Raw genomic sequence first — 8,128 nt, 5'->3', positions numbered from 1 at the left:
GTGTTTCCAGGTTTGTACCGGTTTTGCGACGTGCAGACGAGCATTGTCGTGCAGCAAAATGACTGTGTCATGTCTTTTGGAGTATTCCGGTCGTTTTGCAAAACTTTTAAAACGTTTTCCTACCGTTGATAAGTCAACTCCCAATGATGTAGACAATTCTTGAAGTGTTTGATATGAGTCTTCATTGAGCAATGTCTTCAAATCATTATCTTCAAATTTTTTTGGCTGGCCAGGTCGCTCCTTGTCATCCAAGTCGAAATCACCAGCTTTAAAACGTGCAAATCACTTCCGACACGTTTGCTCTAGCTAAAGCATGTTCACCATACACTTCCACTAAAATACGATGAGCTTCAGCAGCACTTTTGTTCATATTAAAGTAATGAAGTAAAACTCCCCACAAAAACACTTTATTCGGCACAAATTTTGACATATTCAATAAATTATAAAGTGTTGTTATTTGCGATCCAAAAAAAGGTTATGTAAAGTAAATGACGTCTAATGACAGCTGTTTCACGATCAATACATTACTGTAGGTAACAACGAAATACTGTACTACTTACGCCATCTCTTGTAAAACGCTACGAATTAATTCCACCACCTAATACAAAAAAGTCTTTTGGTAAATGTTTACAAAAACGGATCCAGACTCGATGATCTTGGCCTTGACATATATCAAGGACATGTCTCAGAGTAACAATCAAAAAGTTTTAGTTGTCGCTCGTTGTTTATAAAAAGTTACAAACAATAGAAGTTTCATAAATAAATTTTGATTTTCTGACATCATGTACATTTTGTTGTCGTGTTGTAAGGGGAGAGCTGCGCTCTCCTGCCTACACGCTTACAACATAAACATAGTACGTGGATGTTTTTTTTGAATGTTTACCATCTTCACTGTTTAGTGTTTCTTATACCTATGAATTCTTACGCGGTCTTGTTTATTACATCGAAGTTCTTTCTGAAGTTTTGTAAATTGAACGTACTTCTAATATTTGTTTTGTAACTCCTCTATATATAAAAATATTAATATTTAAGTGTACATAAATAGTATACGTAAGTAGTATACGTAACTTCGATACAACTTTTTAATGAAGAGCGAGCTAAAACCTCTTGATTGTTATTCAGGAACATGTCCTTGACAATATATGGTCAAGGTCAAAGTCATCGGGGCTAAGTCCGTTTTTGTAAACATTTACCCGAAATCTTCTTTTTCTCTAAAACTTGTTTTACAAAATACACAAAGTTTTTTCTCTATAAAACCTGGTTTATAAAATAGTATGTACTAAAAACCATTTTTTCTCTAAAAACCTGTTTTACAAAAAAAGTGATATCAAAAGTAATATCAAAAAGTAGCACCACGTAAGCTTTTGTACGTTATTATATTGAAAAACAATATACAATAAAAAACAATATTAAATAAAAATATAATTTACAATAATATACTTGTGTCAAAAGTAAGACTATACCGTAACTTTTTTTTTGTTATTATATACTACAAAACATTCTTTGTAAAATGAAATTCTCAAAAGATGATATTCCAAAGGCTTTAAACCAACACACTAAATTTTCTCTTAGCTCCAATGATACTTTACTACCCAGAGCATATAAAGTTCCCAAGACCCATAAAACAAATTGTTCATATAAAATTATCGTATCTACAATCAACAGTCTTCTACATCATTAAGCCATATATTTACACAAAATTATAAATAAAAGCATTCCTAATTCCTCATTTTTTATCAATAATAGTTTTCAACTATATAATAGCATATCCGGTATTGAGTTGGAGAATGATTATGTGTTTTGTTCGTTGGATGTTGTATCTCTGTTCACAAATTCCTATAGATCTAACCATAGACAATATTTCTAATAGATGGAAATATACATTAAATTAAACACGAAATAACCAAAAAAGAATTTATATTGGCTATGCAATTTGTACTTTCGTCAACATATTTCATGTTTAATGACAAAACATACAAACAAACTTACAGTACTTCAATGAGCTCTCCATTGTCACCGATAATTGCAGATTTAACACTGCAAGATTTAGAATTAAAAGCTTTAAACACTTTGACTTTCAACATACCATTTTATTATAGATATGTCGACGATATAGCATTAGCAATACCTAGAAACAAAGTAGATCATATTCTATGCATTGTCAACTCAATCCACAATAGATTACAATTTACTTATGAATTACTAGAAAATAATGTTCTCGATTATCTCGACATCAGCATTATATCAAACAACAACAGGTTGATTTGTAAGTGGTACTATAAGCCAACTTGCTCAGGTCGATATCTTAATTTCTTTTCACAAAATCCTCTCAGTCACAAAATTGGTACTATGTATTCTTTAATAGATAGAGCAATTTTATTATTCCATCCACAATTTCATAATAAAACTCTACAATTTATAATCAACAATAGCTACCTAATACCACTAATTTTTAACAAAATAAACAAGAAATTACAAATCTTATTTTCTTCCAAACTAAATAAAAACATTAACAGTAACAAATTACAAGAAGAGGAACAAGAAAAATTAACGAGTTACAATATATAAAAAATGTAAGATTTTATATATTGTAACTCGTTACAATATATAAAATTGTTAACATTGTATTCCATACATTCCGATTTCTTGAAATATGGCGTACTTTATTATATTTATATATATATGTATCATTTCTCTACACTGAGGAGGGCTCAAGTATGGGCCGAAACGTTTAATTTGTAATTTTACTTCTCTGCGTTGTTTTTTAATAAATTTTAAGATTCTTTAAAGCTCGCAAAAGACCTGTATTGTTTTTTCTTATATTTATAAATCTTTTATTTTTTTACCTTGACGATTAAGTCTATGTGTACATGAAAACAAAACCTTTGTTATAATTGACTTGGAGTATATAATACTTTGTTTAAATATGCTAAAGAATATGAGAATTACAAAATTTATTACTACTCCAACAGTAAAACACAAGTACCTATTATGTATAACAGTAATGCTTCAGAACAGATAGTGTTTAATAAAACATTACTGATTAGTTATCATCACATTCATGCACACGTTCATGACAAACACATTTTATTCACTAACTGAAATGTAGCCACGCCAAGTTTTTTTGCCTTAATTATTTGTTATATTTTGACTTTTCACAAAAGGCAAAGTCTAACTATTGATACATATATAATCATTTTATACTTTTAATTTTTTTTATAATGTTTTTAATAATTTCTTTAAATGTACACAAGTGTACTTGGTGCTACTTTTTTATATCACTTCTTTTGTAACGTAGGTTTTGTAGAACTAAAATGTTTTATATTAAAAATAAAATACATTTTTTTATAAATACTAGTTTGAGTTTAGAATTTTAATTTAAAGTATTACGTGTTGTGCGTGTACAGACGGCGTCATTAATTCGAAGAATAGGCGCAGGGATCACATAAAAAGTCCAGTTGATCCAAATATCCATTAGTCCCAAAATCGGGTTCAGTTGTGGACACCCGATTGCTACTAGTTAGTTAGTACGGCGCCCGTTGGCGCTACGAGCAACCGCCCCGCTTGCCCTTCGATCCCCGCGCCTATTCTTCGAATTAATGACGCCGTCTGTACTTGGCGCACTTTTTAGGTTACCTTTACTTCACCGACAATCATTTCATCAATAATCGTTTCACCGACACCGGTGAAACGATGTATCACGCACGTATCACTCACTTACGTAACCACAGCGTAAAGTAGATATGTTACGTTATACGTGAGAATATTTTGCAATAATTTTCCATAATTAAAGACTTCGACAAGAGGAAAATTTAAATAATTGTAACACAAATTGAATGCCATATCTGTGTGTGTGTGTGTGTGTGTGTGTGTGTGTGTGTGTGTGAAATTTCTTCGTCTTAGTGACTGACACATAAAATTTCAGTATAACATCTCGAAAATTTAGTTTACGGTTCATTATATTTTTTAATAACAGTATACAATTTACATATACATTTAGCTCCTAATAATCGCCGGCGTATCCAGTGATGATAGATCGGGCCGGCCAGCACCAAGAGTACCAAAGTGGTGGGGGCACGCACTGTTATGTGCCGCGATCCCTGTCGCCGCTCAAGTTTACGATTTTATCTACTTCCTTCGTTTGACACATACGATCCGCCGAAATCATAAACTAATAAATACAGCCCGATAAACTTCCTCTTCTTACAAACACTCTCCCTAAATTCCTTCGTTGTCCGTTGCATGAATCTATGACTCACTAAAAGACAAATATTACGCCCTAGGAACAAAGCTCACACGTTTTAGTTTAAGACAAGATCAGTTCTCGTTCGCAGTTCAGACGAGCAACACCACCTCTTACCTTAATAAAGCACCTTACAGAAAGTATCTTGCATATTTTTTTATCTTATTACGTAGCTATCCAGCACGTAACAACTAGTGGCAGCGGTGGGATACACTGTGAAAAGTGCAAAATTTTTTCTGCTGAATCTGGGCTGATTGCTGCAAAATTCGGCCAAATCAGAAAAGAAGCAAGGCGTGAGACACATCTCGAGGCTTGGAATTCGAGAAAACTTTGCAGTCTTTACAGTAAGATTATCGAAGTAGAAGATCCAAGGTCAGCTGCAATTTACTATTTCGACGAATTCAACGAGAGTACGCCCCAAGTAATCTGCTTACGAGAAAACTTGTAGAATCGATGCCAAGTCGATTGCAGGCAATAATTGATGCCAAAGGCATGCATACAAAATATTAAAAACTTGATTTGCATTAAAAATTTCAAAAGGATTATGTATTTCTTAAGTAAGACGCAAGTGTGCCAATACTTTTTTGAATATAAAATTTTCGTTTTTCTTTCTCAACTTGCTTTACTTACAATATTGACAGTTTTAAAAAGACACATTGCTTATATATATTAAAAGACATTAATGTACACATTTTGTATTAATGTATCACTTCATTATATAAATATATTTTTAAAAATGTTGATGTGCCAATACTTTTTGGGGCCACTGTAGATTGTCGTATATATAGACAAAAAGAAATTCAAGGCATAACGGAAGAAAAACAGCAAACTCTCGGAACCGCATATTTACACTCAAATACAGGAATTCATGAATTTCACGTAGTACCTGATAGATTTCCTCTAGAAAAACAAGGAATCATAGGTTCCACGTTTTTACGTCAGGAAAACGCAAAAATTAATTTTGAAACGCGAATAGTAACAATTAGTAATAATCAATCATTTCCAATAGAGTTTAGTAATTGGGTAACACTACCGAGCAGAATTATTTGTTTTGTGACGATCCACACTAAACAACGTAATGTCGAGAATGCGCTTATAAATCGCCAAGAATTAGAGCACAGTATTTTCTTAATAGATAGCATTGTAAAAGTAGATCACGCGGGTGAAACTTATACGTACGTAACTAATACGACAGAAAAAGAAATTAATTTAGAGATACCTGCAATCAATATAGATCCAATGGATATTACCACGAGCCCGAGGGACAGCTTTACATATAAAATTGATTCGGTAATCGCAAAAACTTTAATATAAAAGCTAGATTTAGTGAAACAAAACTTGAGATTAAATCATTTAAATAAAGAAGAGAAACAATCGATACAACCCGTAATTGAAAATTTTAACGATATATTTTATCCGCCGGGAGATAAACTAAAAGGAACCGATAGAATTACACATTCTATAAACACAACGGATAATATTCCAGTATGCGTAAAGCAATATAGATATCCGCCGGTTCATATACATGAGATTAAAAGTTGACAAACTGTTAGAACAAGACATCATCCAACCGTCCGTCTCGCCATATAACTCGCCGCTTTGGATCGTGCCGAAAAAGCCCGATGTCGAAGGTCATAAACAATGGCGACTAGTGATCGATTTCCGTAAACTAAACGAAAAAACGGTCGGAGACGCGTATCCCTTGCCTAACATATCGGATATTCTGGACCAACTGGGCAAAGCCAGATACTTTCCATGTTTCGATTTAGCTTCGGATTTCCATCAAATTCCTATAAACTCGCAAGACGCTATAAAAAATTAACGCCCGATGCTAGTGACAAAGGTATTGGCGCAATTTTATCACAAGGAAAAATAGGCGAGGATCTTCCAGTTGCATATGCCGAAAATTACATAAAGCAGAACAAAATTACAATACACAGAAAAAGAACTTTTGGCTATTGTCTGGGCAACAAAACATTTTCGATTCTACTTGTGCGGCAAACAATTTAAAATTATTACCGACCACCGTTAACTTGGCTATTTAATGTCAAAGATCCGTCATCCCGTTTAATGCATTGGCGATTAAAATTAGAAGAATATGATTATAAAGTCTTGTACAAAGAAGGGAAACTGAATACTAATGCAGACGCGCTTTCTAGAAATTTACAAATATTAGTTCTTCAGACAGAAACTTCGAGTAGTACTAATACAGATGCGAGTTATAGCCTATTTTTATAATATGCACTAAACGATTCTTTGTGGGAAACCGACAACATAGTTCCTCAAATCTCAGGTAGCATAAAGTTTCTTTTAGCGAAGAAAACTTACCCTTTCGTTAAAGTGAAAATTACTCTTTCGAACAACAATGAGAATAAAGCGGAAGACGTAACTCTCACACCGGGAAATATCGAAATTGTGAAAAAGAAACCCTTAACCAAAGTAAATCTCATTACACGCAAAAATAAAAACACTCCAGCACGCATGAAAGACATGGTTAACTGCTTAATTAATCTGAAAAAATACGCAATCTCAAATAATCGCACAGTAATTTTAATAGCACCTATAGGAGACGCAACTAATAAAACAAGAATAATTCAAATNATAAAATATATATTTAAAGACACACCGATTAAAGTATATCTGCTAGAATCTTTAACTTGGGAAATTGTCGACCCAACGACAAAACAAAATATCTTAAAAGAATTGCATAATTCAGCAATTGGAGGCCACAAAGGCGTAACAAAAACTTTAAAACGAATACAACAATATTATTCATGAGACGGTATACAACAAGATGTTAAAAATTACGTAAGAGCTTGGCATGAGTGCCAAAAACGAAAATTAAAGAAAAAACAAAAGTACCCATGTTAATTACTGATACTCAGGGTTGTTAAAATGTATGTATAAAATATTGTTATACGTTACACATATAAAATTAGGTATAATATGTATAAAAATGTCAAAAAAGTATATTACATTGTATCTTATTCAGGGAATAAATACATGTATTAAACATCGTATTATACATATTTTATACGTATTTTGTGTATAATACATACGGAATGTAAAATACTCTGTATATTATGTATTAAAGTGTATACTATGCCTTTTTTTTCAAGTTTTTAATTATTACAATATTAATAACGTTAGTAGGCGATCCGAATCTACTTGATCCTCTATTTCCATTTTCTCCACATATTCCTTCGTGCTTACTTCACCTAACACATAGTCAATCACTGACTCCCTTCTTCCACCCCTGTATGTCCATTTCCCCTCCTTGTCTTTTTTTGTGTCCCCGTTCCATATTACCCATTCCAGTTCCTCAATCCTCTCCAGCAATAATCTTCCCTCCGCGTTCACTTTCTTATCCTTCAACCTCCTACCCCCATCCTCCTCCTTCTTTCCTTCTCCCCTCATTTCTCCATCTTTTTCTCCTGTCCTCGCATTAAAATCCCCTCCCACTATTGTCCTCACTTTTCCATTCTCCCCCTCTATCCACTCCCTTAACTCCTTTAATTTTTCCTCTATCCTTTTGTTTATATACACCCCCATGATCCTCCACCACTCTCCCCCTATCCTCACTCTTCTTATCATTATCCCATCTCTTCCTTCCCATCCCTTCTCCTCTCTTGCCTCCATCTCTTTCTTTACTCCCAGGAACATCCCTCCCATAGCCCTACCTTTCCTATTTTTCCTACCCGCCCACTGTACCTCCCAACTAAAATTTTTCGGCAGTTTCCCAGCAATCCCCGCCCACCCTTTTTTGTCCACCCAAGTTTCCATCAGAATCACCACGTCCCAACTCTTCAACCCCTTCCAAAAACTTTTATCTTTTTCCTTAAGCCCAGCCACATTCCAAAACACCACTTTCACACTCTCATCCTT

This window comes from Pseudomyrmex gracilis, unplaced genomic scaffold (genome assembly GCF_002006095.1).
Source record: "Pseudomyrmex gracilis isolate BER0280 unplaced genomic scaffold, ASM200609v1 scaffold_431, whole genome shotgun sequence".
Lineage (NCBI taxonomy): Eukaryota > Metazoa > Arthropoda > Insecta > Hymenoptera > Formicidae > Pseudomyrmex > Pseudomyrmex gracilis.
The sequence above is the reverse complement of the archived record's forward strand: the minus strand, read 5'-3'. Positions refer to the sequence as shown.